We start from the raw sequence: 23,759 nt of genomic DNA, 5'->3' as shown, positions 1-23,759 counted from the left end.
ATATTGCCAATAATCCCTGTTAAATATACAGTATAACTGTAGTGCTAATAAGTAAATGATGATTTAAAATCGCAAAAAAAAACATATATTATGGTGACATCAATAGTGTGATAAATAACTGAAAAACCATAATAGGAGGGATTGAGGTCCCAGCATAAACCAATAATAGTCCCAATATAAGAACAAAAGTCCTCTAGTAATGAAAAAGTGACCCAAGAGAAAAAAGTGCAAAATGCTGAGGAGGAACCACAAGTCCCCGCAGGAGCGAGATGTTCACAATGATCTCTTCATAGCATGCCAAGATATCACCTGTGACTGAGAGTGGAAAACACAAGGCTGCTTCCCGGAACCACATGGTCACCCATCCTAATGGATAGACCATATAGCGCTTGAACACAGAACACTTGAGCAGAATCACGTGAGAAAAAAAAACTCCTCAGGATATGGCAGACAATGGACCCAGTGAGAGTTGCACAGAAATTCCCTGTTTTGATCCAATCCTCAGAAAGTCCCAGGTGGTACTCATATGGACCATATAATTAATGGAAGGAAAGGATCCACATAGCGTAATAATGTATTTTAAAAGCCTTTAATAATAAACTTGCACTTACATGGATGATGAATGAGAACATCATCTCACAGAGACAGTATGTAAACGGAGACAAACACCGCAGCATCCCGCGCACACATAGCAAATACAATAGCGGGCTGTGGGGGCATGGTAACGTCACGTTTGGAGCCTCCCTACGCGTTTCATCATAGGTTGACGTCGTCTGTGGTAAGGCGGCCGCTCTGTGCCAGATCACGTACCCCTCAGCTCTCTCCCTCAGTCTCCTCACGTATCACTAATTTACTAGCAGATATATCGGTTTGGATGTCTCACCACTTCCTCAATCCATGCAAAACCGAGCTTATAATTTTTCCTCCACCACGTGCCCCTTCCCCTGATTTCTCTGTCAATATCGATGGCATTACTATCAGCCCATCCCTGCATGCCAAGGTCTTAGGTGTTGTCCTGGACTCTGAACTCTCCTTCAAAACCCACATCCAATCGCTGTCCAAATCTTGCCGCCTCAGCCTCCGCAACATCTCCAAAATACGCCCCTTTCTAACCAAAGACACAACAAAGCTCTTAGTTCACTCACTGGTCATTTCGCGCCTCGACTTCTGCAATTCCCTTCTTATTGGCATACCCCTACACAGGCTATCCCCCCTTCAATCGATCATGAATGCTGCCGCCAGGCTCATCTACCTTACCAATCGCTCAGTGTCCGCTGCTCCTCTCTGTCAAGCCCTCCACTGGCTTCCGCTCACCCAACTAATTAAATTCAAAATACTAACAACAACTTACAAAGCCATCCTCAGCTTAGCCCCCAGCTACATCACTAGCCTAGTCTCAAAATACCAACCTAATCGCTCTCTTCGTTCATCTCAAAACCTCCTGCTCTCTAGCTCCCTCGTCACCTCCTCCCATGCTCGCGTCCAGGACTTTTCCAGAGCCTCTCCAATCCTATGGAACTCCTTACCCTTATCTGTCCGATTATCTCCTACTCTATTAGCTTTTAGGCGATCTCTGAAAACCCTCCTTTTCAGAGAAGCCTATCCTACACACACGTCCCCCATGGTTATTGCCTTTTGTTTCACTTGACCCTCCCTTCTAGATTGTAAGCTCTAACAAGCAGGTCCCTCTAGTTCCTCCTGTTTTGAATTGTATTGTAACTGTATTGTCTTCCCTCACATTGTAAAGCGCTGCGCAAACTGTTGGCGCTATATAAATCCTGTATAATAATAAAAAACCCTATTAAAGGATAGAATTGTGGAACATCTTAAATTCCATGGATTGCAAGATGAAAAACAACATGGGTTTACTTCAAAAAGGCCTCGATAGTAAGGTTTGTCTTTTTGCTGATGACACAAAGATATGTAACAGGGTTGATGTTCCTGGAGGGAAATGCCAAATGGAAAAGGATTTAGGAAAACTAGAAGAATGGTCAGAACTCTGGCAACTGAAATTTAATGTGGATAAGTGCAAGATAATGCACCTGGGGCGTAAAAACCCAAGGTCAGAATATAGAATATTTGACACAGTCCTGACCTCAGTATCTGAGGAAAGGGATTTAGGAGTAATTATTTCAGAAGACTTAAAGGTGGGAGGACAATGTAATAGAGCAGCACGAAATGCTAGCAGAATGCTTGGATGTATAGGGAGAGGTATAAGCAGTAGAAAGAGAGAAGTGCTTATGCCGCTGTACAGAACACTGGTGAGACCTCACTTGGAGTATTGTGCGCAGTACTGGAGGCCATATCTCCAGAAGGATATAGATACTCTAGAGAGAGTTCAGAGAAGAGCTACTAAACTAGTACATGGATTGCAGGAAAAAACTTACCAGGAAAGGTTAAAGGACCTTAACATGTATAGCTTGGAAGAAAGAAGAGACAGAGGGGATATGATAGAAACTTTTAAATACATAAAGGGAATCAACTCGGTAAAGGAGGAGAGCATATTTAAAAGAAGAAAAACTACCACAAGAGGACACCGTTTTAAACTAGAGGGGCAAAGGTTTAAAAGTAATATGAGGAAGTATTACTTTACTGAGAGAGTAGTGGATGCATGGAATAACCTTCCTGCAGAAGTGGTAGCTGCAAATACAGTGAAGGAGTTTAAGCATGCATGGGATAGGCATAAGGCTATCCTTCATATAAGATAGGGCCAGGGACTATTCATAGGATTCAGATATATTGGGCAGACTAGATGGGCCAAATGGTTCTTATCTGCCGACACATTCTATGTTTCTATGTTTCTATGTTTCTATGTAATTATAATAGTATGTGATCTGACACTTCCGGATCTGAGGTGCACACACGCACTGCTGGAAGCCCACTTCTGCTGTGATCACACACAGCGGAAGCCCAGCTGCGGTTACCATGGACACAATGACCCAACGATTAGGTACACAGGCAGACAGGCAGAACGCGAATCTGGCAGATTGCCATTCTGTCAGAAGGGAAGGTATTATTCCTGTGTTCCTGTAAAACAGGAACATGGATCAATACCTTCCCCTAGTCAAAGCACCCCCCACAGTGAGAAAGCACAGGGTAGGCACACATTTAATCCTTTGATTGCCCCTGATGTTAACCCCTTCACAGCCAGTGTCATTAGTACAGTGACAGTGTTTATTTTTTAGCATTAATCACTGTATTAGTGTCACTGGCCCAAAAAAAGTGTCAGTTAGGTGTCCAAATTGTCCGTCGCAATAGTGCAGTCCCACCATAAGTCGCTGATTGCTGCCAAAACGAGTGAAAAAAATTAAAATATATAAATACAAATATCCTATTTTTTTGAGACACTATAACTTTTGCACAAAGTAATCAATATACACTTATTGGGATTTGATTTACCAAAAATATATAGCAAAATACATATTGGCCTAAATTTATGATGAAATTAGATGTTTTACATTTTTTTGGGGGAGTATGTTTTATAGCAGAAAGTAAAACATTTTTTTGTTTTTAGCGCAAAAAATAAAAACCACAGTGGTGATTAAAAACCACCAAAAGAAAGCTCTATATGTGGAAAAAAAGGACACAAATTTTATTTGGGTGCAGTGTCCCATAACCGCACAATTGTCAGTTAAACTAACGTAGTGCTGTATCGCAAAAAATGGCCTGGTCATGAAGAGGGGAAATCTTCTGGAGGGAAAGTGGTTAAAGTCCAATTCTAATCAATAATAATATGAACCAGGCAACTCCAAGAATGTTTGTATTACAAGACATCAAATGATATAGAAGTTTGCCAAATGGTTTGGGAAGATCTTGCCAAGCCTTCCTGATGCAATGATGGAGCCAAAAACCACCCTGAGCCACTTTCTTTTTAATTCTACTAAGGATATTCAGAGGGAAGGATGGGACCTGGTGGCACTGGTAGTCAAGCGAAGTGAGTCAAAGCAACTACAGAAGCAGATACAAGGCAGAAACAGCATTATGGGAATCTGAACTGCCAAAAATTAACCTAGTAAAGCAGAAGGGAAATATGGGATGCACCCATTATAGCTCAGAGGCTTACATACTTATAATTAATATCCATACACTCACTTCTGTACTTTAATTTAAAGGGTCATTAACTTTTATTTCTCTTACGTCCTCCGACAGTCGCCGCCTCCTCTAAGTCATCACTGTTGGGTATTGACTTCCGCTCCGCAGGAGTAGCTAGGCATATAGACTTAGTCAAAAAACAAAAGTCATTAGCATATACACACCCATGGGGCCTGTCCCATCTGGTCAATACCCCCCTAGCGTCAGAAATCGACGTTTTGTCTCCATCGCTTCGTCTCCCCTATCTGGGATTGATTCTGGACTCTGCTCAGGCAAAGGTGTTCTTGCCGGAGGACAAGCTCCGGACCTTGCAGGACGAGATCAGGTCCCTCAGGGACAACCTGTCCTCGTCACTCAGGACCTGTATGCGGGGCCTGGGGTTGATGGTATCGGCCTTCGAGGCGATACCCTTTGCTCAGTTTCACACGCGGGCTCTCCAGACGGAGATCCTGGCCAGGTGGGTCAGACTGCCTCAGTCCCTGGATCTGAGTGTCTCATTGAATCGTCAGACCAGATTGGCTCTTCTGTGGTGGCTCCAGTTCCCGTCGGTGGCGGAAGGCAAGTCCTTCCGTCCGTTGGTGTGGACGGTGATTACCACGGATGCCAGCCTGTCGGGCTGGGGTGGAGTCCTGGGCAACCTGTCTGCCCAGGGAACTTGGTCGGAGGAGGAGTCCTCCCTCCTGATAAATGTGCTGGAATTGCGAGAGATAAATCTCTGTCTCTTCCGGTGGTCGGACCGTCTTCGGGGCCGTCCTGTCCGGGTACAGATGGACAATGCTACTGCGGTGGCTTACATCAACCACCAAGGGGGCACCAGGAGTGCTCGGGCGGCCCGGGAGGTGGCCGACATTCTGTCTTGGGCCGAGACTCATGTCCCGGCGATCTCAGCAGTTCACATTCCGGGTGTGGAAAATTGGCAGGCCGACTATCTGAGCCGCCAGACCCTGGACCAGGGGGAATGGTCCCTGCACCCGGAGGTCTTCCAAATGCTGTGTGTGAAGTGGGGATCCCCGGACGTGTATCTGTTCGCATCTCGGTTAAACCGAAAGGTGGAAAGGTTCGTGGCAAGAACGCGCGATCTGCTGGCGGACGCCTCGGATGCGTTAGTGGCCCCTTGGCATCAGTATCAGCTGATGTATGCTTTTCCTCCGATCCAGTTGCTATCCAGGTTCCTCCGCAGGTTAGCCTCGGAACCGCACCTGGTGATTCTGGTGGCTCCGGACTGGCCTGGTACGCCGTACCCGGACTGGTACGCCGACGTTGTTCATCTGGCAGTGGCGCCTCCGTATCGGCTGCCCATGCGGGAAGATCTCCTGTCTCAGGGTCCGATCTTCCATCATGCTTTACAGTCGCTGACTTTAAGGGCCTGGCTGTTGAGACCCAGGTCCTGAGGGACAGGGGTCTCTCCTCTGAGGTCATCCCTACACTTGTCAAGGCTAGGAAAACCTCCTCTGGTAAAATCTATTACCGTACCTAAAAAGGCTTATTTCGCCTGGTGTGAGTCCAGGGGGTTTTTCCCTCGCTCGTACTCGGTGTCGAGAGTGTTGGCCTTCCTCCAGTCTGGTGTGGAGTCTGGCTATTCTCTTCCAGCGCCCTGTGGCGTCTCATTCTCTGGTTCGCACCTTCATTCAAGGCGTGCGACATTTGGCTCCTCCCAGGAAGGAGCCCTTACCTCCGTGGGATTTGAACTTGGTTCTGTCCGTGTTACAGCATGCTCCCTTTGAAAACATCCGGGAGATATCGTTGCCTCTGCTGTCTAAGAAGGTTGCCATTTTGGTGGCGATCACTTCGGCTCGCAGGGTGTCGGAACTGGCAGCATTATCTTGCCGTTCTCCGTACTTGGTGATTCACCGGGATAAGGTGGTCTTGCGTCCGCATCCCTCCTTTCTTCCTAAGGTAGTCTCTGAGTTCCACATTAATGAGGACATTGTCCTGCCTTCGCTTTGTACGAAGCCTAAGCATCCTAAGGAGGTTGCTCTGCATTCCTTGGATGTTGTCAGGGCGATCAGGGTTTACCTGTCTTCTACGGAATCCTTTCGGAAGACGGATTCACTCTTTGTCCTTCCTGAGGGACCTCGGAAGGGCATGGCTGCATCCGCAGCGACTATTGCCAAATGGATCAGACAGACCATTGAACAGGCTTACGCCTTGAAGGAATGGGTTCCACCCTTCCCTGTTAAGGCGCACTCTACTAGATCTGTGAGTGCGTCTTGGGCTTATTGGCATCGGGCCTCGGTGGCCCAGGTGTGCAAGGCTGCGACTTGGTCGTCGGTGCACACTTTTTCAAAATTCTACAAAGTAGATGTTCTGGCATCAGCTAATGCCTCCTTTGGCCGCAAGGTTCTCAGTGCGGCAGTGCCATAAAGGACCCTTGATTTTTTTCTGGGTCCCTGGCTGTTGGTATTTGCTTTCCTGGGCTGTTGCTCTGTAAGATTCTGGTACCTCTGGTACCCTTAATTTCCATTTCCTATTAATATGCGTCCCACCTTTCTAATTAGGTGGTACGCATACACCTTTAAGACGGATGACGTCATCGCCGAGCGCCGCTCTGAGCGGCTATTTCAACCGCCGGCGTTCTCTCTCACGTTTTTCGTTCAATGTGCCTGTGCCTGTGCTTATGTGCCTGTGTGTCTACATGCTTACAAGCTTGTCTCGCTGCCGGAACCTCCAGCTATTTGCTTTTACCTGGAACAGACCGGAACCTCGCTACTGATCCCTGTATCTCGCTACCGGATCACTCCCTCACTACTGGACCCCTCTACTACTAACCTTACTAGTGATAAGTACCCCACAGGGGAATCCTCCATAACCTAACTTACACTACCTACCTCTGCACATTAAGGACTGTTACTATCTATGCATACTAATTCTATCATCTGCACTGTTACATAGATTGCTAGCTCTTGAGTCTATTACCATCTATCCTTGCACTGGGTTAGCCTATCCTGTATTTGTCATCTGCTGTCCTTACCACCTGTTACCATACTCGATTACTAACCTATCTGCATTCTACCTAAATACCATCTAATACTCTCCTGAACATTTCTATCAAGTGCTTACCATCTCTGTCACTGTTCACACCTGTCCCTTCAGCACATCACCTTCATACTATCATATACATCCTATCACTCCAGGAACATCTTATTGAGTGTGTGTATATCTGTATGCTGAAGCTGACGGGCCCACAGTGATGAGTCTGGAGAGTTGGATCTGGTTATTCAACACATCTCTACATGACTACTGAGTGGAGATTCTGCAGCTGCAAATCCAGCCTACTACAAAAACGCAGGAGCGTTACATGCTCCTGTTGAGCATTGTTTTTTTCTGCTGCCCAGTAGGTTCTCTTACGGTGCATGTAAGATTCCTTTCTCTGTTGTGGGTACTGCTTTGCCTTTTCTACGGTTGCATCTCCCACCCCTCATGTCTATACTGCTTTGGGACATCCCAACAGTGATGACTTAGAGGAGGCAGCGACTGTCGGAGAACAACAGAGAAAACTGAATTTTTGTAAAATCTTACCTGTAAAATTCCTTTCTCTGAGTCCTCCGACAGTCGCCGCCCCCGCCCCTCTTTTGGGGTTCTTATTACCTACTGCTATGCTACCAAACTGAGTTGGGAGTGGTCACTGCAGGGGGGTATTGACCCGATGGGACAGCCCCCATGGGTGTGTATATGCTAATGACTTTTGTTTTTTGACTAAGTCTATATGCCTAGCTACTCCTGTGGAGCAGAAGTCAATACCCAACAGTGATGACTTAGAGGAGGCGGCGACTGTCGGAGGACTCAGAGAAAGGAATTTTACAGGTAAGATTTTACAAAAATTCCGTTATATCTCTATTCCAGCACATTTGGTTATTATGTAGTTAAACTGTTTCTATTGTCAAAATGTAAAATCATATATTCATTTCCGCATGGTATTTCAGTTACTTTTATAATTTTGATATGTTGCAACCTATTACAGTTTTATGAATTCATTTTTTTCTCATTAATCTACACTCAGTACCCCATAATGGCAAAGTGAAAACAGAATTTTTGAAATGTTTGCAAATGTATAAAAAAGGAAAAACTGAAACATAGCATTGGCATAAGTATTCAGACCCTTTTCAGCAACACTTAAAATTTAACTCAGGTGCCTCCCATTTCTCTTGATCATTGCTTCTACACCTTTATTAAAGTCCAACTGTGGTAAATTACGTAAATTGATTGGACATGATTTGGAGAGGCACGCATCTCTTTCTAGAGCTGGTTGCCCAGCCAAACTGAGCAATAGAGGGAGAAGAGCATAAGGAATAGAGGTGACCAAGAACCCAAGGATCACTCTGACTGAGCTCTAGAGATCCCGTGTGCGAATGGGACAAAGTTCCAGAAGGACAACCATCACTGTAGCCCTCCACTGATCTGGGCTTTATGACAGAGTGGCTAGACAGAAGTTTCTTCTCAGTGCAAAACATATGAAAGCCAGCTAGGAGGTTGAGCTTGGAGCTTCTCACCGAAAACCTGTTCCACAGTGCTCAGGACCTCAGACTGGGACGAAGGTTCACCTTCCAACATGACAACGATCCTAAGCACACAGCCAAGACAACACAAGAGTGGCTTAGTGACAACTCTGTGAATGTCCTAGAGTAGTCCAGCCAGGGACCTGACTTGAACCCTATTTAAAATCCCCCAATCTAGGTGTGCAAAGCTTGTCACGTCATACCCAAAAAGATTTTGGGCTGTAAATGCTGTCAAAGGTGCTTCAACAAAGTACAGAGTAAAGGTTTTGAATACTTAAGTACATAATTGAAAGATTTGTATATCAGGCTTCAACATAACAACATTGATAAAAAATAAGAGGTCTGAATATTTTATGAATTCACTATATTTCTAGCCTACTTTCAATATTCAGAAAGATCTTGAAGCTTGTAAACTTAAGGTCCGTAGACACAATAAGAAAATTTGTAGGGAAAATTCGTCCAACGACGATCTGTCGATTTTCGGATTGTTAGTTTGGTGCTTTCGACAGCCGACTCCGACTTTTCGGCTGACAAAATCCTGATGTGCAGGCTATATAATTTTTGTCGCCCGTCAAAACAACGTCCGATTTTCGTCTCATTAGTACAGATTTCGACGGAAAAAATCTTAAGAGCAAGACTAGGCATGCTCAGAGACGAAAGAACACATACAAAATAATCCAACACATGACATCACTTCTGAAGTAGAATTCTTCGTACGGGAAAATTCATATGAAAATAACCTCTTCACTTTCCACATTAGACTAGCATGCCACAAAAAATGGATGACAGATCGTTCGATAATCTGATCGTGTGTACGGGGCTTTACTTTGTGAAGATCCCTACACATGTATTGTATCTCTTTAAAAAAAAAATCACCATATATTTTATTGAACGAATTTTTATACTTCTAAAAAGTACAAAGGTAAGATGCAGAGAAATACAATATCAGTGGAGTATTGATGTATCAGGAAAAAGATAAACATACTTTATGAGAACACAATAATAACAGTTTGTCAGACATCAGAACGTTCGTATATAAGCAGTGTACACTCTTAAAATGTAAACAGTTGTCCCTTGGACAGTAGATTGTAGAGTCCATGAGTGAGAAGTGATCTGACTAAAAGAATAGAGAAAGTTATATCAGGAGGCCAAATACAAAAAGTTTTTGACAAAAAAATGCTTTGCTGATATAGTAAAAAAATGAGGAAAAAATAAAAGTAATAAAAATAATAATGTAACACTACTCCCATGGGAGCTGCTTAAAGCGGATTCCCCTGGGTTACCCATAGCAACAACTTGTAGTTTTTAACACTTTAAGTCCTTGGCTCAGTCATTAAACAGTCCAGGGGATTTGGTTTTTTGTAGTTTATTAGAACTTGGATGGGAGAAGGGATGAGTGGGATACTCCAACTTAACAAACTATGCACAATCTTGAGGACTTCTATCAATGTTGAATGCAGCAAGGCCACTGCTTCACCCTGCCACTGAAGTGAAGTATTGAATAGCAAACTATTTGGTAGATTACTCTTCAGGGTTCTACTTGGAACCCCCCTTTCTCACTGACTGTGTGTGCTGACCTTCTGTCCACTGACCTCACTGGAGTGGTCCCCTTCCTGGGCAGACCCCTGGTACTCATTGATGCTGTTTTTCTCAGGTAGCTCTGCCTTCAGCTCCACTGTCAGTTTCTCCAGGATCTTTATGGCTCAGCTTGATACCTGGCTCACCAAGCCGACTGCCTGTGACCACCTTCCCTTACTGACAGGACTCTGCTTCCCACCAAAGACGCCCTGTCACATGTCCCCTCAGCTTTTATGGTCAATCCCAGGATGCACTGTGGTGGTGCCCTCCCACTGAGACTGCCACAAAAGCCTGTGTGTCACTGGCTGGGTTTCCTCCATTCCTCCAAAAGGCTCCCCTATTGGATACAGTGAGGACACTCCCTCAGACCAAGTGAATCACACCTGGACACATGTAACAGGCATAACTAACAGATCAGGCTCCCCTGATAAGCAGAATGGAGCAAAACAAATGCTTTACCTAGCACCTATCTAGGAGGGTGCTGCAATAAAAATACATGGCATCATATCAGTTATTAGCTATGGAAAGGGCATCCAAATATAAACAGACTTGATGTCCTGACTGAGTATAAGGAGATACAAACACATGGAAATGTTTTAGGTCATAGCACAGTACCAATAAAAGGACCACAGAAGGAAGAGGAAAGAAAATAAAATTGTTCTCAAGTGCCCATCACCAGGTGGGTGTATTCATCAGAGTAAACAAATATATACCAGGCTCTCCAAGTTTTGTGGTATTAGTTTAAGCGGTCATTAGCATAGGTATCAAATATTTTTGCTGCATTGAGTAAGTGTTTGACTAGCGAGCATTTGTAACGGTGGTAAAATATGGAGAAGACATGTGACATTATCCAACCTGATATCCGACTCTACAATTTTTTTGATGAGATCACATATTTTTCCCCAATAATTGGCTATAAGGGGGGCAATGCCACTAGATGTGTAACATTGTACCAACTTCACGTTTGCATCTCCAATAGAGAATGCTAGTATGCTGTCAGGAGTGGCATACCAGTGTATAAGTAACCCTATAGAAAGTTTCTTGCAGTCTCATGCTAATAGAGCACTTGTGTGTAAGTAAACAAGCTTTCTTCCATTGGGTGTCAGAAAATTCTCTTCCCAAGGCTTTTTCCCATTTACTTTTAGGCTGGGTTCACACTGTGTGCTGAGCGGCTCGCAGCAGGGGGTCCGGTGCATCCCTGTTCACCGTTTCAGGTCCGAATTTTTGGCTGAATTTGAACCTGAAATGGACAAGGAGCTGAAGCCGCCCTGGAGCAGTGTGAACGGTTCCATTGAGACTCCTGACATGAGAACTGGATGCAGGAAAACCCCCATCCCACATCCAATTCGTACCAGAGTGAACCCAGCCTTAAAGTAAACTGATTGTGTGCTTAAAGATGCTTTAAGCCTTGCATATGTTAGTGAGGTGGTTTCCATCACTTCTGAGGCATTAATGCTTAAAGTTCCAAATGGTGTAGGGGCCTTAGAGAAGAGAGATTTAAATTTACAATTGGAAAGAAAGTTGTGCAGTTTGTATGTCCACTGGGGGGGTATCTGACCGTTACAAACTGTTTGCTATTCTAGGCTGGATTTAATCAGTCCTGATTGTAGACAGTGAGATGTTAAAAGAGGCAAACCATTTTCTGTGGGGTTGAGATCAGATTTATTTGTAAGCCTGGAATAAATCCAGATTTCTTTTAATTCTGTGACACGTATCCACTATGCCCTATAGGTAGGCACTGCTGTGTCACACATTTTACAGAGCCTACCTTCAGAACTACAAAATTGATGAGAAGAGGAGTTTCTGGAGGCAGTACAGAAATCACTCCTTGCAAGCAAAAGGGTACTATGGGATATGTAGTCCCTTAAAAAAAATTGAAAGTAAACAGCAAAGTATAAGCTGCAAAACATGTAGGGAATCCAAGAAGTTGTGCAAAAACATGGCCAGGAGACAGGCAGAAATCACAACACGAAATTCGATTTTTCACACTTTCATTGGATTGCCAATAATATCTATTGTTTGTATTGCCAATACAATGACGATGTTGTAAAATGTCACGGTGTATACGGTGACCATAGAATTCCTTCAAGATGTTTTGTGGCCCATTTAAAGTAGGGAGTGGTCTCCCCTGTCTATAGATCGCTGGCAATACTGCACATCGCTCCTGAATTTCACAGTCTATTTAATCGCTTTACGACTGCCTGCCGCAGTTATACTCTCCTGTTGTAAACACAGCTGACCGTTCTTCTCCCTGGAATGATCATATAGCCCCTGTGATCCTTCTATATCGGAACACAGGTCTCTATGGTCATCTCACAAGCCATGCCCCCCCCCCCCACAGTTAGAATCACTCCCCTAGGCTCACATTTCACCCCATGATCACCCACACTGTTAACCCCTTCCCTGCCAGTGTCATTATTACAGTAACAGTGCATAGTTTTAACACTGATTACTGTAGTAATGCCACTGGTCCCCCCAAAAGTGTCAAAAATGTCAGTCAGGGGTCCGATCTGTCCGCCGCAATGTCGCAGTCACAGAATCACCGCCATTACTAGTAAAAATAAATAAATAAATAAAAAAGACATACATTTTTCCTGTAGTTTGTAGACGCAATAACTTTTGCACAACCCAATCAAAACACGATTATTGCAATTTTTTACCAAAAATATGTAGCAGGAAGCAAATTGGCCTAAAATGTTAAAAAATTTAGATTTTTAATTTTTTGGGGGGATTTTTATATAGTAAAATGTGAAAAATATTGTTTTTTTTTCTCCGGATTGTCACTGTTTTTTTTGTTTAAAGCGCAAAAAATAAAAATTGCACAGGTGATCAAATACCACCAAAAGAAAGCGCTATTTGTGTGAAAAAAAAGGACATCAATTTTATTTGGGTACAGCGCCGCATGACCGCGCAATTGTCCTTTAAAGTAACGCAGTGCACAAATGCAAAATATGGCCTGGTCATTAAGGGGGCAAATCCTACCGGTCCAGAAGTGGTTAAAAAATATGGAGTGCAATATGGAGCAGGTGATATCCTCCGCTGTGTTCTCTGCATAATACGGCAAAGAACACCCTTGTAAGAGAGAAGATTGATGTCATGTGACCTGTTTCAAGTCATGTGACAAGTTTCCTTCCCACCCCCTCGTTCTTCCCCAGCTCTCCTCTTTTTTTCTATCATTAGAATAATCTAATGGTTATCTGTCGATTCCATAAGTTTCAGCATAAGGAATTATTAATACGGAAGGCCTGGGAGGCAGAAAACATTGACTTTAAAGGAACAAACTTAAAAGTATTACCTGACATATCCAAGGCTACTCTATCACGGAGAGCCCTACTACGGCCAATTTTAGACCTAGCAAAGAGTAAAGGGGTGTCATATAGATGGGGGTACCCCATCTCACTGAGTTTTCGTAAGGGCTCCAATTTCTTCAATTTGAAAACGCCGGCAGATCTGAAATCGTGTTTTATTTTTTTGGAAACTGACCCTGTTGAGGTGCCGAACTGGCTCCGGTTAACCAAGCGTCCAGATGGACTGGTTGGTAGACAGAGGCAGCAAGTATCATGGCAGAGTGGGCCACAACACATAAATGGATCCCCAGATACCCCAGTTTTGAAATTCTAGGAGGATCCTGGTGGCACTGTGAAAAAAAATTAAGACGTTCAGGAGATGACCCATATGATTAATATGAATTATGAATTATGAACTATAAAAAATCGATATGAATTATTATTTATTAGTTAATTATTATTAATCAGTATTAATCAGTATTAATTAGAAAGCATTAATTAATACTATATTGAATAATGATATTAGAGTAAACATTTTGCTTCAATTACATATACTAGAATGTTTGAAAGGGAATACTGATTGTTCTATTATTGTCCCAATAACAAATTATTATTTGCTCTCCTGGTCACCTGAACCCCCCCCCCCTTCTCCCCCCCCCTTTTTTTTTTCCCTCTTCTCTCTCCCTCCCTTGTTCCCTTCCTCCCCCCCTTTTCACTCTCCACCACCCTTTCCTCTTAAATTATCCCTCCTCCTTTCTTTTTTTTCCTCTCTCTCTTCCCCCCCATTAAGTAGCAGATGTTGCCAATTGGTAGCTAGTATGAAATTAATAAAGATTATAAGTGGACTATAAATGGATGTCATATGAGCTTGATGGGATGTCGTTGAGATATGATTGTAGACACTCAGATAGGAAGTAATTAAGAGGATGCTTAGAAAATAAGGATTGGTCGCTGGTTCGTGCTGGTGCGGTTTGTGAGGATCGCATGTGGTCCGGGGCGTACTGCCTCTGATGGCATGCGATCGCATTTACGGTGTGGGCTCGGCCATACACTTTGTGTGGCTGAACTAACGCCGCATCCGCAGCAAACACATACATGAGGCCCTTTTTTTTTTTTTTTGAGTCGCAGTAGGATCGGGTCGCGTAGTGGTCCACACTAGTGCGATCCGGTTCTGTGCGAACTTGCGGATCACACTGCGGTATGCGATCGCAACTGGGGGTGTCGATAACCCTCAATTGACGCCCCGTACGCATCGCATGGGGCAGTTTGAGCTGCCAGAGGTGTGGATGCGATGCGGGAACAAGCTGCATATTTGCAGCGCTCCCGCATCGCACAGGTGTCAACCGGGACTAAATGACAAAATGATCCTATACTTTTCTTTTTTAAGCCCTCCGTGTTTATATATTTTATAGGCTTATTTGTCTCAGCGAAAGTGAAAAGAGAGAATAATAGTATGAGGCTAAAAGTGATACAAGGGGGATGGGAAAAGTAAGGTTGATCATGGTGGTTGAGTACATCCCATTGGCTATTGTTTTTATTCTACTTTATTCATTTATTTATTTTTATTTCCCCGGTTAGATATGGAGATTAAGTCATGTCACGGGGGGAGAGAGAGAAACTTCTTCCCCCCCCCCTTTTTTTTTTTTTTTTTGGTGGAGTGAGGGGAATTGGGGGGCAGGTGGAGAGGAGGGTTAAGGAGAGGGAGGTGATATAAGTTAGAACAGAGAGATTGGGAAAGGAAGGAATAGATAGCATTAAAGTGAAGGGGAAATAAACAGGAAGGTAAGGGAAATGCTATGGATGGGGGAGATTACCTAGAGGACCAAGCAACACTGGGGAATTGATAATTTTACATAGTGTTCTATTTCTCCTTTTTTCTTTTTTTTTTTTTCTTTTGTCTCGTTTGGCCTAAGGTCGGTTTGAAAGTAAAGGGTCATACGCTGTGTATGAAATTATTTATGTGTAAAAAGTGGGTCGGAGTGGAAAGTAGGGAGACGGACTCGTATCCGTCCCTCTCCTGCGTACTCCCTCAAATAGGTTGCGCACTGCTGTGGCTTGCCCAGTACGTTTTTTTTGTCTGTGGCTTGCCCAGTGCGTTTTTTTCTTGCAGATTATCTGCTATTTAGATTGAATCCCCTCCCCTTTTTTTTTTTTCTTGCTTTCTTTTTTCATTTTGTTCTTATATTTTCTCTGATTAGTACTCTATTTTTTTTTTTTTTCTTTTTCTCTTTTTTCCCTCTTGATCTCATATGGAGACACTGAAGATATTCTCCCTTAACGCCAAAGGACTTAATATCCCTGAAAAGCGTAGGGTACTGTTGAATGATATTAAACGGCAAAATGTGGATATTGCTCTTATACAGGAGACTCATTTTAGAGAGGGCAGGCCTCCGGGACTTAAGAACCGATTTTACCCTGTAACATATCATTCTACTAATATAACTGCAAAATCTAAAGGGGTGTCAATATTGGTTTCTGCTAGAGTCCCATGGACCCATCAGCAAACTTTGCAGGATGTGCATGGTAGGTTCCTGTTTGTAAAGGGAAAAGTAGGGGATGTCACAGTCACTATAGCCACAATGTATTGTCCAAATGAGAATCAGGATAGCTTTATCAAACGAATCCTAACCAAATTAGAATCTTTCACAGAAGGACTGTTGATTGTAGGGGGTGACTTTAATATCCCTCTGGCCCCTGTAGTAGATACATCAGCAGGGTGCTCATCAGTACCTCATAGTCTTCGTAAACGGGTTATTCAAGCATTACATGACTCTCAATTAATAGATGTGTGGCGATTGCAACACCCCAAGGAAAGAGATTATACTTTTTATTCAATACCACACGGTACCTATTCGCGAATTGATTTTTTTCTGATTCCGCATCGCCAATTACACTCGGTTGAATCCACTGGTATTACATCAATTACATACTCAGATCATGCAGCCATCACATTAACTTATATCTTGTCCAATACTATTCATTCTGGCACACGGTTTTGGCGACTAAATGAAAGCTTATTACAGACTCCATCGGTAGTGGAAGAAATAAATAAAGAGTTGAAGGCCTTCTTTGATACAAATATAATACCAGAATGTGATTTGGGAGTAGTGTGGGAAACACACAAGGCAGTTATTAGAGGTATACTGATAAAACATGGGGCATATCTTAAGAAAATCCGATGTGAGACCCTTAACTTGCTCCTTACTAAGATACAGGAATTAGAGCAAACTCATAAGCAGGGAAGAGAGTTAAGTGTGGAGCAGGAATTATTCTTAGCACGTAAACAGGTTACAGATCTATTATATTATAAAGCAAAGGCTGATCTACAAAAGTGCCGGCATTTTTCCTATAGTGCTGGGAATAAATGTGGGAAGATACTAGCAAAAACAGTAAAAGAGCAACAGCAAGCGACATACATTCCTACTATCTTATCAACAACTGGACAGAAAGTTACACTCCCTAGGGATATTGCACGAGAATTTAATACTTTTTTTTCATCATTATATAATTTGCCAGAGCAACAAACACCTTTATCTCAAATGGAAGAGTATGTCCGTTTATCACGTATCCCGCATATACCAGTAGAAGCACGTGGAAATATAGATGCCCCTATATCATTTGAGGAGTTAACTATAGCAATCAACTCCTTTAAACATGGTAAAGCCCCAGGTCCTGATGGTTTTTCGCTACAATATTATCGTACTTTTTTTCCATTATTAGGTGAGCAAATGCTCAATCTCTTTAACAAATTGGGGCATACAGCCTCATTACATAGGGATACCATGAAAGCTTATATCTCCCTCGTCACCAAGGAAGGTAAAGATCCAGGGATCTGTGGCAGTTATAGGCCAATCTCACTTCTTAATACAGATTTGAAGGTGCTAACTAAGATACTAGCTCTACGATTGGCACCTCTTTTGAAACACTTGATACATCTGGACCAAGTAGGTTTTATATCAACAAGAGAAGCTAGAGATAACACGACGAAAGTCTTAAACCTAATACATACTGTGTCCAAAACAGCTATACCTAGTATATTTCTCAGCACAGATGCTGAGAAAGCATTTGATCGTATCAATTGGAGCTTTATGTTTACAGTATTGAGACAAATTGGGCTGGGAGATCAAATGTTATCATGGATATCTCAGATATACTCATACCCTACTGCACAAGTAAAAGCTAACGGTATGCTGTCGGACACATTTCAGATAAGGAATGGGACGAGACAGGGATGTCCACTGTCACCCTTACTATTTGTTTTATCATTAGAGCCCTTCTTGTGTCATGTACGGTCAAACCCAGATATTTCAGGGATACGCCTACAGGATGATGAGTACAAAGTATCGGCATATGCAGATGACCTGCTTTTTTCCTTGACTAATCCCTTGATTTCAGCTCCGAATCTCATGCGAGAATTTGAAATTTATGAGAAGCTTTCCAATTTGAAAATTAATTTTACTAAATCGGAGGCCATGGGTATCCAGCTGTCAATTAAGATTTCGAGGCATTTACGACAGGTACTTCCATTTCAATGGTCTGACAAATCCCTCAAATATCTGGGTACATATATACCCGCGGTATTAGATACGACGTATGCAATTAATTTTCTCCCATTATTGTCACAAATACGGATACTTCTAGAAAAATGGAACAAGGGCTTACACTCCTGGTTCGGGAGATGTAATCTTCTAAAGATGTGTATTCTCCCAAAAATTTTATTTTTGTTTCAAGCAGTACCGATTGTGGTTCCAGCAGCCTTTTTTAGGAAAGTCCATTCATTATTTATAAGATTTGTATGGTCCAACAAGAAATCTCGTATAGCTCGCAATCAACTTATACTGCCTAAGGAGTTAGGGGGATTGGCACTCCCCGACGTTTTAAAATACTATCAGGCAGCCCATCTAAGCAGATGGATAGATTGGCGGCAACATACCCATCTTAAGTTGTGGATACAAATTGAGCAACAGCAGAGTGATTGCAATCTAGGAGGTGCACCGTGGTGTCATAGGTATCTCTCCCGGGAAACTTTGAAGCATCCCACAATTGGGGCGACAGTACGGGTGGCATTCACTATTATAAAACAGACACAGTTGACTACTGCAAATTCACCGCTGCTCCCAGTTATAGGAAACCCTGCTTTCTCTCCAGGGATAACGGATCGCCCATTACGAGAATTGGGAAATAGAGGACTTTATCAAGTATCTCATTTTGTATGTGAAAACAAGTGGCCTACCCTTATGCAACTGACTAATGAACAGGGGCAATTCCGTTTACCCTTTTGGAATGCAGTACAGTTGTTACATTTTTTACGTACCTTACCACTTCCGGAAACATTTGATAGAAATCTTTCGTGCTTTGAGGAATACTGTTCAGGTAGTGAGGTCTTAACCCACCCTCTATCTAGAGTCTATGACCTATTGTTAAGGACTTCAGAAAATGCACGGTTATCATGTTTAGATAAGTGGGAAAGGGATTTGAATCGTACATTTACACAGAAACAGGAGCAGGTTATGTATAATCTTGCACTGAAAATTCCTGTCTGTACCACAACCCAAGAAACCAATTATAAAATTTTGGTAAGATGGTACCGTGTCCCTTCTCTTCTCCATAAATACTACTCACATGTCTCAGATAGCTGCTGGAGATGTGGAGAAGAGTCGGGAACACTCCTACATATTTTTTGGACTTGCCCCAAACTAAGAGAATTTTGGGAGGCTGTCCGAGAACTGGCACAGGAATTTACGGACTTTGAGATTCCAATGGACCCAGCTCTGTTTCTATTGCATGTTTCGGATACCCCTATGAGAGGATATAAAACGTCAGTTGTATATCATATATTAAATGCAGCCAAATCATGCATTCCACTGAGATGGAGATCTCAGTCACCACCTACTATTAGGGACTGTATATGTAAAATTGAAGATACTAACAAAATGGAAGATTTACGATTCACAAGACTACATAAAAAAGGAATGTATGAGAAGACTTGGGGCTCTTGGAACTCCTTCATCCTCTCAGAGAGAGGACGAAACATGCTTAGTCAGGGGAAGGCTCAAGTTTGAAATCTACAGGCGGGTGCATGGGAGAATAACAATTTGCATATCTATAACCACCTTCCCCATTAAATGGGGTTCGGGGTGTCTCCTTTTTTTTTTTTTTTTTCTATCTTTCTTTTCTTGCCCCTTTTTTTTTTCTTTCTTTCTATTATAAAGGGGAGGGGAGGATGGGAGGGGAGGGGAGGATGGGGGGGGGGGGGGGAGGGAGGAGGAGGGGAAGGGAGGGAAGAAAAAAAAAAAAAGAAAGGGAGAAAGAGAGAGGAGAGAAAAAGGAAGGCATAATGAACAATATTATCAATGCAGGAATTGTATAGCTTATTTTATTATTTTTGAAAATTTGGTATGTCAGATTGCATAATGAAGGACAATATCTTAGTATCCTGCTGATATAGATATGCTGTTATTGAGCGTTTATATGCCTATCTTCTGTTTTTGTTTCTGAGAGAGACATGACTGATTGTTGATGACTATGTATTGATGTAATTACTTTGATGTGAAATGTCAGTTTCTTTTTGTTTTTGTTTTTCTCTTTCTTGAATGAATAAATAAAATATTGGAAAAAAAAGAATAATTGAGGCTTCACATGCTTCAGAGTCCTAAAGTACAAACCACATGAAGAACAGAACAGTCCTTTGTAAATATTCCAAAAGATTCTTTGTATCCGAAAAGCAGCTACAGTGTATGGCGGTTGCTAGGGGCTATCCCATGGGATTTCCGATCAGGTCTGACTTTAAATTTTTTAGGTGGACCTGATCAGAAGCTCCATGCAGCTCTGTGGGTGTCCGGATGTAAACAGACTTCTGTCCATTTACAGTACACCTGCCTATCTGTTCGTCCAGGTTAAAAAATAAAAATAAAAAAAACACAGAAAAGAGTCCTTTTCTGTTTTTTCCAGAACTAAACATGATGTATCAGAGGTAGCTTGGAATAAACGGACAAAAGTCAGTTTACATTAGGCCTCCCATTATGCTATCACACGTCCGCCTGTGACCACCAGACACAAACTGAACGGACACAGATGTAATAAAAGCTGACATCCGTCATGTTCAGCTCTAAGTCAGCAGGGGATCCACTCACGGATCCTCTCCTGAACGGTGCCCATAGGCATACAACTGTTTTCTAGATAGGCCCTTTAGTTAGGATTCACACTACTGTAATGCACACATTACTGCAGCACATGGTAATGCTTATTATTGCCATACAAGACCAATCATTGTTACTGACACTCCAAAGCACTTGTATTGCTTTACACCGAAACACACAATAATATGCTATAGTGTGTTGTGGTAAATGGTGACGCTAAAAGGGTTGCATGCACTTTTTTGTGCATTGTGGTGCATTAGGGAGTCCATTCAAAAGAATTCAACATTAATGTGTATTAACGCCAGAGAAGTATAGTAACTAAGCAGAACTACTTCACTACTGTACGTACTTAAGTACCGAAAGGCGGTCTCTGTACTTTCCTAGAGTAGAATTTTTTTCTCCTACTTCCACTTTTACTTCACTACATTTTTTCGATGATTTCAATACTTCTACTCTGATATTTTTTTTTTGTGCTGCATAGTTACTCGTTACTATTATAAAAATTACCACTGCCAGAACAGTAGATGGCAGGTTTCATGAAGCTCAAAACATGTGTATTATCAGCGCATACGAAAATAAATGCTACTGTATGTATAAATAAAAGCTGCATTTGAAATAATAAAAAACAATATGATGTTCAAACTTTTGACTTCTTTCTTTAATAACTTCATAACACAGTACTTGTACTTTTACTTTCAGTACTTGAGTAGAAATGTTTTTTTCAAAACTACTGGTACTTTTACTTTCAGTACTTGAGTAGCAAAATTTAAAAAAAAACTACTTGCAATACTTAAGTACAAAAAATGTTGAATACTTTAGTACTTCTACTCAAGTCACTTTTTGATCGAGCACTTGTACTTTTACTCAAGTATGGGTTTCGAGTACTTTATACAACTCTGATTAATGCTTTTACAACCAGGGTGCTCTCTGCCTCCCCCTACAGTGCAGTGCTTGACAGTCAGAGTGAAAGTAAAGTACTGCCAATTTTTAAAAAGGGTGTGTGTTTATATATATTGTGACAGGAAGTCAGGTAAATCTGTGAATGTAGTCACAGACAGGAGCTACACTTCCACCTGGGTTAGACAAATCACCAATTACTATAGGGTGTCGGCTGCCAAAGGCAGCAGGAATGTGTAAAGAAGTTGAAAGGCCTTCAGCTGTTCGGAATGAGGAAATGAAGGCCTCTATAATTTGTCCAGAGGAAGTCTATGGATTGCTGCCTCCTGTCGCCGTGTGGGCTGGGAGAAGGAGGACAGACAGACGAGTGCCTCCCGACAAGCTGGTGAGCATGGGAGAAGACCCCCTGAAGTGATGTGCGCTAAGGAGGGTAACCAGTTGTGAACACTTCTCAAGGTGAGAAAACAAACTATTTCTATGTGGAAGAAATAAGGGACATGTTCAATGTGAAGAGGAAAAGGGACATGTTCAATGTGAAGAGATAAAACATGGACTATTGAGAGTCTGCTGTATGATCAGCCAAGTCTGCCCAACAGTAGGTTGGGGACAGACTCTTAGGTAGGTTCCAGTGTGTGAAGGGAGCCGCCCACCGTGGCAAGGATTTATTTTGTTTTATTTTGTTTTGGCTGTTTTGATGCTTGCACTGGTATGAAGAAAAATTGCCAGAATAAAACTCATACACGGTTTTTGCAACCACTTCTCGGCTATCTTAATGTGTAAATGCACCCCCCCAAGGGGTCATCGACGCCTACCACCGAGCTAATCCCTCACCTATGGTGGAGGATGCGGGCAAACTGTGAAAGTTGGAAAGGTGAAGCCCAACGTTTCCAGCAGCAGTTAAAGGAGAAAGAAGCCTGTGTGGCAGAATTACAGTCTCATTCCCAGAAACTAGCCAATGAGGTGAATGCTCTTATGCAGGGAAAAGGAGATTGTGAACATAAGAGGGAAAAAGTAGAGGCACAGCTGCAGGAATCACAAGTCAAGGTGTCAGAAGGTGACCGAGTGTGTGCTAAGCTGTCAGAGAAGGCAAACCGATTGCAGGTTGAGTTGGACAGTGTCACAAATCAGCTTTCTCAAGCAGACAGCAAATCTAGAGAAATTGCGGAAGATTTTTCTATCTTGGAATCGCAGCTGCAAGACACGCAGGAACTCTTACAGGAAGAGAGGTGTCAAAGGCTGAGTTTGAGCACAAAGCTCAAACAAATGGAAGATGAGAAAAATGGCTTCCTGGAACAATTAAAAGAGGAGGAGGAAGCAAAGAAAAACCTATCAGAGCAAGTCGCAACATTGCAAGCTCAGATAGCGGATGTGAAAAAACGCATGGAAGAAAGCGTTGGTTCATTAGAAATTGTTGAAAATGTGAAAAAGAAGTTGGATCAGATGCTTGGTGAGGAGAAGACTGTGTCTGCAAAATATGCAGAAGAACGCGACCGTGCAGAGACGGAGGCGCGTGATAACGAGAGCAAAGCCCTGTTCTTGGCTCGCTCCTTGGAGGAAGCTCTAGAGTGTAAGGCTGAACTAGAAAGTGTTAACAAACAGCTGCGTACAGAAATGGAAGAATTGGTTAGCTCCAAGGATGATGTTGTGACAAGCGTTCAGGAGCTAGAAGAGTCTAAGCGAGCCTTAGAACAGCAAGTAGAAGAGATGAAGATTCCGTTGCAGGAACTGGAAGAGGAATTACAGGCAACAGAGGATCTGTCCCAAAGAGGGGATAGTGTGCCTGATGCAGTTTTTAAAAGGATCAGTGTTTTGGGGTCTGTCCTGAGTGAGCCTCAGAAATGTGATGACATGAGGCTTGAATCACCCCTTTGGAATAAACCGTTCCTTCAAAAACTTCAAGCATTGGAAAATTTATCATTAGAACTTCAGCAAACAAAGGAGCTGTGTAAGAAATGTGATGATTTCTCAGTTCAGGCTGAAAACCTAGTGGAGAAAACTAAATTGGAGAAAACTAAAGCAAGTGATATAAATCTGGGAGAAAAAAGCAAACGCCACCTAGTGGAGAAAACTAAGTCTGTTGGTGAAAACGTGAAGCAAATGAATAAGTGCCTTTCAGGGAGTGTTTCCAAAATGGAACTGGTGAAAGACGGGTGGCAGAAGTTTGATCGTGATCTTGAGATGCATTTCATGTGGAGTTCAGATAGAGAAAAGGAACCAGGTGACCTTGAGCGGTCAAATAGTTCAGCAGAAAGTGCATTGAAGAAACCTGT

The sequence above is a fragment of the Pelophylax lessonae genome (genome assembly GCF_965119305.1).
Source record: "Pelophylax lessonae genome assembly, chromosome: 2".
NCBI lineage: Eukaryota > Metazoa > Chordata > Amphibia > Anura > Ranidae > Pelophylax > Pelophylax lessonae.
This window is presented reverse-complemented; position numbering follows the sequence as displayed.